At 51.7% G+C, this 11,713-nt stretch overlaps 1 long non-coding RNA gene across 4 annotated transcripts; it reads left to right on the top strand.

Moving 5' to 3' along the window:
* The first annotated feature begins 2,594 nt into the window (after positions 1-2,594).
* On the top strand, positions 2,595-11,662 carry LOC111258456. Of its 4 annotated transcripts, none has more exons than XR_002679004.1 (7): positions 2,595-2,694; positions 2,781-3,578; positions 3,655-3,888; positions 4,039-4,097; positions 4,169-4,906; positions 5,799-5,839; positions 11,189-11,662. It is a non-coding gene; the product is annotated as an uncharacterized LOC111258456 (long non-coding RNA). The 4 variants fall into 4 exon arrangements; XR_002679003.1 differs by having other exon boundaries at positions 10,857-11,662; XR_002679002.1 differs by having other exon boundaries at positions 4,169-5,839.
* The last annotated feature ends 51 nt before the right edge of the window (positions 11,663-11,713 follow it).

Genomic DNA, 11,713 nt, shown 5'->3' with positions numbered 1-11,713 from the left:
ATCCTCGAGCACACCCGGAACCGGAACACACCCTCGAGCCCTCCACCGTTGACGTCGTCGCCTCGGCGGCTCCGTTCCTCAACGACGCGCGGCCCCTGTAGGAGACCTACACGATAAAAGAGAAGAAAGTGAGGGAGGCGGATCTGTGAGGTGTCGAAGAACGGAAGAAGAAGAGGAACGAGAGGAGTGAGGAACTGAGGATGGTGTTTACCTGCGCAGCCGGAGCCCGGAGCCGGAGAAGACGAACCGCAACGGTGGGGAACCAGGGAGTGAGGCGGATCTGCGAGGGTCGGGGGGAGGAGGCGACTAGGCGAGGAACCGAGGGAGGCGGAGGGCCGGAGGGGCTAAGGGAGAAGCGGGGTTATGGGGAGGGAGGCGGATGGGTTACCGGCGAGCCGGCGGCGGGCGAGGACGCCGGATCTGAGAGGGGACTAGGGGAGGAGCAGTTACAGGGGTAGGGAGGCAGAGCCGGCGGAGGGGCCACCAGCAAGCCGGCGGTGGGCGAGGACGCCGGATTTGAGAGTGGAGGAGCAGTTACGGGGGGGGAGGGAGGCGGAGGGGCCACCGGCGAGCCGGCGGCGGGCAAGGACGGCGGAGGATCTAGCCGGGAGGGAGCGGGGAGGAGGCGAGGAGCCGGGACCGGGAGAGAGCGAGAGAGAGATAGAGGCGAGGGCGCGAGGCGGCTCGATGCGGGGGGCCGGGGGCGAGAGGAGTAGGGTTTCGGCCGGGGGCGGTCGCGCGCCGGCTTATATACGGCCGTTGGCCGGGCCGACGCAGGCCTTAACAGGCCGTGCCGGCCGTTGCTGGCCCACGGGCCAAATGGGCCAGACCGTGCCGTGCCAGCCCACGTGCTGAGGTAGCGGCCCAGGCCCGGCCCGTGATGTAGGCCGGGCCGGCCCGGCCTGCAAGGCCGTCGTGCTGGGTCGTGCCTGTACCGGGCCAAAATGTCGTGCCGTGGGCTGGCCCACGGGCCGCGGGCCAAATGGAAATCTATAGGTGACAGAACGAAGCACCCCGCCCGGCCGAACTAAAACCCATCGCAAAGATCGCACATCCATCGCCGCCATGGCCGCCGGCGACGATGACGACAGCGTACGTCCTCGAACACGCCGCGGTTACCTTCGTCGATCATGACGACGGCAAGGGCCGTCCCATTCATGGGGATCGCCGTCCGTCGGAGGCTGGCGAAGGGTTGTACCCACCGTGCAAGATGGCCGAACGTACCCTGGGGTGGGCCGGGCGACCGCCGACCGGTCGGAGCAATTCAGTTCTTGAACGGCTGAGCGGAGGGAGAGAGGGGTTGTGCATGGCCGATCGCTCAGGAATATAATTGAGGGGCTGCCGGCGGCGGCGTCGTGGCCGCTCTCAGGGCGCGAGAGCCATCAAGGTTCACCAAAGAAGAAAAGAACCCAGCCCTTCTTGCTAGCCTACTAGCTAGTACTACGTACATAGCCGTTGAACTCAATTCGAGTTCGAGTCGGTTCCCTCCCGGCTCCATCCTCCTTTCATTCCCCGCCTATATATCCACCCCGCCCTACTTCTTCTTCTTCCCCCTCGCACGCTTCCCCCTCCTGCTTCTTCTTCTTCTTCTTCCCCCTCCAAGGCTCCAACCCTTGCCCTTCTTGCCACGTCCTGCTCCGTCTGGCTCTCAGCTCCATGGAGATGGATATCGCGGACGCTATGACGGTCTGGGGTTTCGGCAAGCCGTGCGTCTGCAGATGGTTCTGTTCGGCCTGCCGCGGGAGGACCTGCGTGATCTGCTGTCCTGATCACGCCGCTCGCCACCATGGTGATGCCGGCGCCGACCTCCTCGGGGTACGCTTCTTTCTTGGGCGGGATTCTTGTTGTTCTTGGGCGTTGGGCGTTCTTGGTTCTTGGGCGTTGGGCGTTCTTGGGCGTTGGGCGTTCTTGGGCTTAGGCGAAACTCTGACGCGCTTGTTCTTCGGCACGCGATTGTACGCGATTGTTCTTGCTGCTTCCATTTTGCTTTCGTTTTATTGCGACAACTTCCTCTCTACTCGGTTTAAACATTTGATCCTGCTTTCGTTTTCTTTTTCGTTTTTCTTGCTCCCCTTTTGGTTAATGATTTGATCTTTGCTTTCGTTTTATTGCATTGCAGATCCACATGTACAAGGACATGCCCGCGATTCTGGCTAGGCAGGTAAAGGTCTCCAATCTCGGGTTTGATTGGCGAGGGATTCAGAGGAAGAAGGACGCAGGGCAGAACAGAATTTTCATCCACCGGCAGCCGGCTGATATGCGGCTAAAGGGCAGATGCCACAATTGCGAGGACCGTATTCGGGCGAAGAGTGACTACTGCAGCCCCGCATGCAAGGCAAGCTGATTCCTTGTTTTGCAGTTGCAATATCGATTTCCCGCAGATTTTGTAATGTTCGTTTTGTTCTCGTGCAGATTGTGCGTAAGCCCAATGGGAAGAATGCAAACTTGGTTCGGGATCTAGTCAACGTGGAATTTGATGAAGAACCCGTTCGAGATGTATTCTGCCTAGGCTGCTTACGTGCATTTGCTTCTGCGCACTGCGCAAACCACACTCTTCACGTCCATGGTGCGGATGCAGAAGGCGGCGCCGCCCCCAACCACGCCCCCGTCCTGGTAGAGATCGTGGAGCAGGACGGGTGGAAGCTCATCGCCGAGGACGTCATCGGGCAGCCCGTACACTTGGAACGACTCAAGGTACGTGATCATGGTTCGCTTACACCCTGATTAATCTACATGTTGGGGTTTCAGAGGACCATCCTGATCAATCTATTGCAATGCAGAGGATCACAGCAAACGGTGTTCAGATGGTGGCCGTCTGCAGGCGCGACGTGCCAGATACCCAGGGCGCCAACAGCTGCGCGAACATCTCATGCAACGAGTCAGTCGACCAGGCAGGCGACATCTGCTGCGTGGAGTGTTTGTTCGGGGTCTAGCTTTTTGGCAACGAAGATGAGAAGATGAAGACGAGGAGCCCCAATCTCCTCCGCAGGATTCGGACGACGAGGAAGATTAGAAGATTCTGCAGAAGCAGCTTTATTTCCCCCTTTGTTTTTGGTTACTCACAGTTATGATGTGCAGTTTGTCCCCCAATCGGGTGTCCATAGGAGTATAGGGCCATAACTGGGTCAATTTTTTCCCCAATTGGGCAAATTTAGTAGTTGAACCCGTCGGTGTTGTTCGATTTGAGGCTACAATTGTGCCATTTCGTTTTTGGATCCAATTCTTCAGTACCTGCTATTCTGCTTAGCCGGTCGGATTCCGGCGCCAGCCCTTCCCGGCTTCCGGCGCGCTGCAGTGTCGGTGCTCCCTCCCACGGTGGAGCACCGCGCCGACCACCATGCTCGCGGGGCGCGCGCAGCGCGCAGGATCCACCCGGCTCCTTTGCCGATGGCCTGGCAAAGGCGGTGGGTGAAGCGGCGGCGCTGTGGTCCAATGGCGACGAGCAGCACGCCATCCGGCTCGGTGGGACAACGGCGACGGGCGCCTGCCCGATTGCAGGTGCGGAGGCGGCGCAGCTTCTTGCTGGCCGTCACACGCTGGCGGTAGCACGCCAGGTGTTTGAGATATTGCCTAGGCAGGTTAGTATATCGCCTTCCAATTAGAATGTTGACAAATGCTTCTTCACGTGCCTGTGAACATTCATTTCTCTTTCAGGCCGCATAACGATCATTGGAAAGCTTCTGCAATAATGTACCGGAAGAAGATTTCTACCCTTCACTCTGGTGCTATATACAAGGGACGACGGTGATCTGAATGTCTCCACTCACCACCCAAAGTGAGCTGCTGGAACACCTCAAGTTCCAGTTTCTGAAGAATCAAATCCTTGGTGACCATCTCGTTTCAGCAACTGTCCATGAATTTGATTCAACCTCCATTATTTTCCATAAGGTATTCCTTTTGATCATTCTGTGGCTCTACTGCAGGCATGAGGAGGAGAGAAGGAATTTGATCATTCTGTGTATTTTTATTTTATTTTATTTCAGGCATAAGGTATTCCTTTTGATCATTCTGTGTATTTTTTTCTTTCATTTGCCATAGGAATTTGAATTAATTGAGTTGGCACTTGCCCCATTTCTCAACCACTTTCAACACAGCAGGTGAGAATATCGCACTTCTGTGTTGTTCATGTTCTAATCATCTATTAAGTGACTTTTTTTCTTTGTAGCAGTTTCACAGCTGGACAGCTCGGGGTTATGGAATTCATCAGGCATTATCAATTTTTCTTGGTTGTGGCATAATTTTTCCGATGACCAGCATATGGCATGGACAAATGATATAGGCTCTGTTTCTCTTGATGCTTGCACACACTTATTTTGTATTGCCATACGCTTGTTCCATATGTAGCAATATAGAGACAAGATTGAAGGAAATAAATTGAATCTAGAAGCGTTCATTGAAGAAAAGGCGGTTCATGCCAACCGACCCTTTGTTGTATCCAACGGCCAATGTGACCACTGTATGAGTACTTGGGGGATCATCTTATCTTGTTGTTGATGGAGGCGACGATCCAGTATAAATTGAGGGACCTGCAGCTCATGGGATAAGTCAGGTATTTCAGAACATACCAGCGTGGAGTGATGGACAGCCTTCTTCAATAGTAAGACATGAAACACTGGGTGAACAGTGCATCCATCAGGTAGTTTCAGTTTATATGCCACTTCACCAATTTTGTCTATAATCTGGTATGGCCCAAAGTATCTGAAAGATAGATTGTTAGATGACCGAGCTGCCAAAGAAGTCTGGACATATGGCTTGACCTTGAGATAGACATATTCTCCCAGTTCAAATGTTCTATCTGTTCTGTTCTTGTCAGCTTGCTCCTTCATATGTTTTTGAGCTCTGAGGAGATGCTGGTGTAAGAGTTGCTGCATCAGTGCCTTGTCTTTTAACCATTGTTGCAAATCAGGTATCTGTCAATGTTCCACACCATCTATGCCCAACTGCCTTGGCTCATGTCCATACAGAACCACAAAAGGAGAACTGTCCAGTGTAGAATGATATGAAGTATTATACCAAAATTCTGCCAGAGATAGCCACTAAGACCATTTTGTAGGGCAAGCATGAACAAAGCATCTTAAATAAGTTTCCAAGTACTGATTTACTTTTTCTGTTTGCCCATCTGTTTTTGGGTGATAGGCACTGCTCAGGTTTAGATCTGTGCCAACCAACTTAAATAACTCTTGCCAAACAGTACTAGTGAATATTTTATCTCTATCAGAGATTAAAGCAGCTGGCAAACCATGTAACTTGAAAACATTGTTCCTGGTTTGAAGATGCAAAAGGGTTATTTTAAATCCTAGATTTGTAGTTGCAGAGCTCCCCATTTTGCTTAGAAATTTAATTTTATTGCTCTGGTAGTACAAGAAGTAAGGATTCCTGTTATGTGAAGATCGTGATTACTTTGATGTAGCTATGGGATCCTCTTATTCCTTTCTGAAAAAAGACCAATTATAACTGAAAGAAGTATAGTGAAATATTTTTAGAAATACCAATTTTGCAGACTGGGAATACAATTTTGCAAAAATCTTACTTTGAATTAGTTTTATGAATGTAAACTCATGCCTTCATTTGCCTCCTGCTCTTTCTTGTTTTAGATTTTAGTGAAGTTGATGTGCCCTACCATGGAGTCTCATATAGTAGTTAATCCTTTTATTCCCAATTCAATGAGATTTCCAACATGATTTCTTCTTATAGCATAGCATATTTTATAGACTCTATAATCAATAAATGTTTCTATCACTGTGTTGCGGTGACAATGTACTGACTCTTGTACTTTACGTACAATTTAACTATGACAGGAACGTACTCGAAGAGGCTTATGAAACCCAGTATTAAGGAGGTACACACAATGTTGTCTTCTCCCTTAAACATCTTCTGGTAATGTTTTGAGCAATGTCGCAAATAGCCCGCTATAGCTGCTGGAGACGTGTGCCCCATCTGAGTGCCTGCAAAGTGGGTTAGATGCAGATTAAGAGAATCAGTTATGCGCTGCGATCACAATTTACAAATCATGCGAGCCCAACTATTGATTCGCTGCCATATGTACAGCGCATCCTTCCAACCAATGGAGCTGAATCGCTAGAGGCCCTTGGCTTCAAGCAAAGAAAAGATCAGTGCTAGGGCATTCAGCTTAATGAGACCACAACAGTGATGCCTGCACAACATGACTGATGTTCCCAGTGAGGCAAAGAACTTCTCTGTTTTTTTTTTAACTTTTCTTTTTGCTGCCAGAGCAATTGACCTGCTGAAAGACAAGGACTCTGTTTTTACACATTAGCTTCAAATTGCTACAAATAATCAAACAGGAGAGGTATAAGCAAATACTAGAAAAACAGAGGCAGCTGCGGATATCTGGACATTTTCACAATTCCGCATGTCATATCATAGCTGCATCTGCATGCCTGCATTACAGTACATTTTGTGAAGGGAAAATGAGCAGCCATAACAATGCTGATGCATTTGACAGAACCGGAAGTGATCAGGCAGTTCTTCAGAAAAGGAAGTTGGTTGTAAATTAGCTAATACCTCTTAGTGAATCAAACAGTATGGGAACCGACGCCCTCGCAAATTAAGCACTAGATAGAGATGGTTATGCAGCAGTTCATGTGGCATAGGTGTTATTGTGAATGCCAGCCAAAAGGTGCTGAGATATGCCGCAACAAAATTTCAGTAATATTCCAACATTTGATCTCACACCCTCGGAATCACAACTACGCAAAACAATGGTTAAAGATGACAGAATATTGTTATCAAGCATAGGAGTCAAGCAACAGCGATCTCCAACTTTTTAACATAAAGAGTTGAAGTGTGAATTTTTGTAACAGCAGAGGACAAGAGAGTCTATAGGCCTTCTGATTAGGATTATCCTCACATCTGAGGTCTTCCCCTTTTTTGGTCCTTCACGGACGTGCTTGATGGCCGGGGGGGACCTCATCGGATAGCGTCGCGTCGCAGCATCAGTTCACCGCCACCGCCTTCCCTGACGCCTCACCTCCCTCCGGATGAGATAACCTCAACCCGGCGCGGAAATCGCCATCGCGCGGCGGGGCGGAATCGGTGGGCACGTCGGCGCGGACGCCGTTCGTTGCGCTGCGCGCTTGCCTGGGTGTCCATGGCCGCCGCCAACACGTTTTGCAGAAACCCCCTTATTTCAATCGCGATCCAAACTTTTACACAAAACCTCCGGTTTGGATCGCGGCAAATAATCACGATCCAAAGGTTTATGTAAATATTTGGATCGTGATTATTGATCGCGATCCATTTTAGGAGGTTTTATGTAAGCTTTGGTCCCTGAGTTTCTGCAGAGATCCCCTCGTCGCCTGCGGCCTGCTAATCCTTCTCCTTCCCGCCCGGCGGCGGCCAACATTCGCGGCGTTTGAGCCTGATCTCCTCCTTCTACATCCGCTTCCGGGCCTCGTCACCCGCTGCGCCTCCGTACGCGGCCTCTTCCTCCAAATGTGAAGGGAAGCGAGGCGGTGGTCGGGGTTCGGGTTGGGCCGCCGGCAGATGACTCAAGCGGAGTGCTCCATTCCTCGGGTAGTGGCGGCGGTCGGTGCAGGGAACCTCGACGTCATGGCTGCTCTTGGGCGTGGGCGCGTGGCCAGGGCTCATCTTGCCTCTTCCGCAGCAGAGGCCTCTAGGACGCCGGACTTGGTCAGTCTCCCCTGCTTACTTCACCTCACCGTATCAAAAAGAAGCTCAAAGACTGAGCTTGGCAGGCAGAGGTTGGTGTCGGATTCAGAGATGGAGATCGTCGGTATACTGCGTCAATGCAAGTATGCAGCGTACCATCATGGATATCTGAATTTTAAGTAAAAACAAACTATGATCTAGCAACTGATGAAATTGCCATGTCACACGTTAAACTGGACCTCGGCTAGCCCATTTCGTGCCATCGTCCTGTGAAGCAACGGATCTGATCATCTGAACGCCTAAAAGCCCCGTAGCTTGAACCAAAAGAATACAGACACTGACCTACCAACGTTTCAAGTGGTGATTTTGCAAAACTCATGTTTGCTATGGTAATTTTGCGAAGCCTATTGTTTGTGATGGCGAAAATCCAAATTTCACGTGACGGAATGTCGCCCAGCATCAACCAGAAAAGAAACAAAAAGAAACGCCGTGACTTGCCATTCCTCTTGTCGATTCAGCTGCTACTAAGCCCACAAAGTACATGTTATGGGAAAAAAAAGATGAAGCTGATGGTGTTTTCTTATAGGTAACAAGTACTGATCTCAAAGAACAGCAACATCATAGTAGACCCACTGTATACATCACTGCTAGAAAGTATAAATTCTCAAACATGCCTGATGCGAGAAAAACAGTAAATAAAGAGTCGCACTCCTCACCTGCAACATGTTTTTTCGAAACGAACCAGAAGAGCTGCCGATTATATTAAAAAGAAGAATAAACTCAGACTGGATAAACAACAAAGAAACAACACCAGTCAGTTAGATTGGGGCATCAACCCGCGCCGTACCACACTAACGCACAACTCAAACTCAACTCAAGCACACAACATCTACCGGTTGGATTGGGACATCAACCGGGTCTCTCTCAACTCTATCCGATCAGATTGGGACATCGACACGAGCCTCAACAAAGACTCCGCCTGGTCGGATTGGAACATCGACCCAAGCCTCCACGAACTCTGCTCGGTCGAATTGGGACATCGACACAGGCCACCACACCACCAGCGTCACAGACGGGAATTTTTTTTAATAAGGAAATGGAAAGAAAGGAAAAGAAAGAAAGCACCCCCTCAGGAGCCACCATCACCAAAGCAAGCTGCCTTGCCGGGAGTGCCTAACATCACCTTCAAGAAGGTCGAGACGTCGAAGATCTTGTCGATGCCAGCCCAAAGTGGGTTGGGTTTTCACGCCTCGTTCGACAAGGAAGCCAGACAGGAGCCAAGGCCCGTGCAAGAGATGCCCGACGTCGCCTTTAGGAAGGACATGACGCCAATGGTGCCATCGACGTTGTCCCAAGGAGGGATGGGTTTTCATCCGCATCGTCACCACGGTGTAAAGAGACGGCCAGCACCACCAGCCCCACCACCATAGCACTGTTGGTGAGCCTCCGCACGGTCGCAGTCAACGACACCACCACGGCGACGCTGGAATGCGCCCAAGCACACCATTGTCAGCCACACCACCACGGCGCCACCGACACACCGCTGCACAGCACCTTGGAGCCTGCCCACCGTAGGGGCAGGCCGTGATGCCACGGGCACCGCCGTAGCCCGTCCCTACGTGCCGGCCATACACGTCGCCGCGGCTGGACACATCCGCTGCTGCCTGGAAGGCAGCCGCCACATGCCTACCGCGAGCGCCACATCCGAGCCACGCCCGCACCGGCCGTCGACGCCGTCCTAGCCGAGCCATGCTGCCCGAGCCGCAGCCACAGCACCGCCGGTGACTAGGCAAAGCTCCGTTGGCGTGGAAGGCCGCCGTAGCCAGGCCCGCCACTGCCGCCGCAATCTCCGACACGCTGAGGCCTTGGGGAAGCAGATCCAGTAGCCTAGGGTGCGGATCCGGCCACGGCCGGCCGGCGACCGGCGCCTCCGCCATGGCCGCCACCAAGGAAAGCGCGAGGGGGAGGAAAGGAGAGGAGGAGGGAGGTGGAGCCCCGCCGTCGCCTTCCTTGCGGTCGTGCGGGCTTCCGGCGGTCGCTTAGGCGACGGCAAGGAGGGAGGCAGCGCTGGAAGGGGCGGCGGCGCTGGCTCTCGATTCCGCCCGAGCTGCCCCAAGGAGGGCGACGCGGGGGCCTATCCATTGATTTTCTTTTAGGAATGTGTATCCTCCACTGCAACATCATGCAGACTTGAAGTCACCATTCAAAGGAAACGGATGGATCCGTGGGGAGGTGTGTGGAGAGGAAAGGGAACAATCGGGGGCGCGTGCGTACCACATGATGGCGCAGAGGCCCTTGCCGGCGACAGTGTGTCAGCGCTTGTTGTGCGGGATGGTGTAGCCCATCGCCGGTGCTCGCCTCATCGGTCGTTGGCGCCATGCAGCTTGTCTGAATCTGAACCCTCATCGTCCATGGCGGCCGCCGCCGCTTTCCATGGGCTTCCGCGGAATGCAGCGCCAAGGGGCAGACGGTGCTCATCCGCTTTCCATGGGCTTCCGCGGAATGCAGCGCCAAGGGGCGGACGGTGCTCGCCGCCGGTAGAGGATCTCGCCAGCTGCCATGTCGCCCGGCTCGAGATATTGCAAATACCCCCCCCCCTTTAATTTTACATATTGCTCCCTGGTTTGGATCGCGATAAATAGTCGCGATCTGAGTTTTTACAATTACCCCCTTATGTTTTACATATTACCCCCTATTTTGGATCACGATACAAATATTTGCAGTTTGACCCCTCGTTCGGAACTTCAGTTCGGCTCTGTCCCTCCGCTCCTCCTTAGGCCCGTCCGCGGACGACCGGTGCCGCCGCTGCCCTCCCCACCTTGAGTGCCAGCCGGGAGCGCCAAGACCCGTATCGATCCGAAGCATTGAAGCCCCCAGGATCCCATCCCTCCGGCAGCAAGTCCCGGACATGGCGGACATCTGAGCCGAGCGAGCACGCCGAGCAGCGGCGCGCGCGCTTGAGTTCGCGCGGCGAGCCATGGCCGGTTGGTCGATACCGCACCTTCTCCCTATCCTTTGATGTTATGCAACAGCACGTCTATGAAGATGCTGATCCTTGTCCATGAGTAAATTTCTCTGCTCACGCCCGCTTGTGTTGGTCGTTTCTGACGAAACATATGGCATTTCTCAAGCATCAGTTTTGATCGAGCGCTGTCAACTCTAGCACTGTGCACCTGCAGTTTGTTATTTTTTCTTATATATACATTTTGCGTCATGTTATGCAGGTTCAGCCCTCTTTGTATCCAATCCTATCACCATGCATAAGTTACAACGGCATTGCCTCCACCATATCAAACTTTGTCAAACCTGCCTTGTGTTCTGAATCCTGCTATTTCCTTGAAGCAATTTCTTCGAGACATCCAGCATGTTGTTCTCATGTATCAACAGTATTCTTCTGTGATCGCAGCTGTACCAAAATGTATTACTAAGTAGTAGTTTATATTTTTTTGCTCCATAAACTGAAACTGCTTGAATATGGCATACTTTGTGTGCTACTGATCTTGTTCACTGAAACAGAAACAAGTGGTTCTTCATGAAGATAGCATTTCTCTTTCAGGCAGCATAATGATCTTTGCAAAGCTTCTTCAACAATGTACCAGAAGAAGATTCCAAGTTTCCAACCCTTCACTCCAGTGCCATCTACAAGGGACCACGGTGACCTGAATGCCTCCACGCACCATACAAAGTGAGCAGCAGACAGAACACCTCAAGTTGCAGTTTCTCAAGAAACAAATCCTTAGTGAGCATCCCGTCTCTGCAACTGACCAGATTCTTCGCAATCAAGAAAGGTGATGCCGTGGTCGGTGCGGGCGACTGCTCAAGATCTGCCTCGACTTCATGACTGCACAAACAACAGGAGCCATTGCAAGAACAAACACACTTGAGATGTGATGAGTAGTGATCCCTCGTGTATTGTATAGCCATGAACTAACGATATCAGTGATCAGTGATAATATAGGAGTATGCCATACTGTATTTCTCATTCAGTCTGATGTTCTACTGTGCACCTTTTATGGCGTAATACTCTTAACTACTCTGTTCTGTATATTTTCCGCAGGGTGAATGCATCATCAATATGTCA

Source organism: Setaria italica, chromosome I (genome assembly GCF_000263155.2).
Source record: "Setaria italica strain Yugu1 chromosome I, Setaria_italica_v2.0, whole genome shotgun sequence".
Taxonomy (NCBI): Eukaryota; Viridiplantae; Streptophyta; class Magnoliopsida; order Poales; family Poaceae; genus Setaria; species Setaria italica.
The sequence above is the reverse complement of the archived record's forward strand: the minus strand, read 5'-3'. Positions and strand labels throughout refer to the sequence as shown.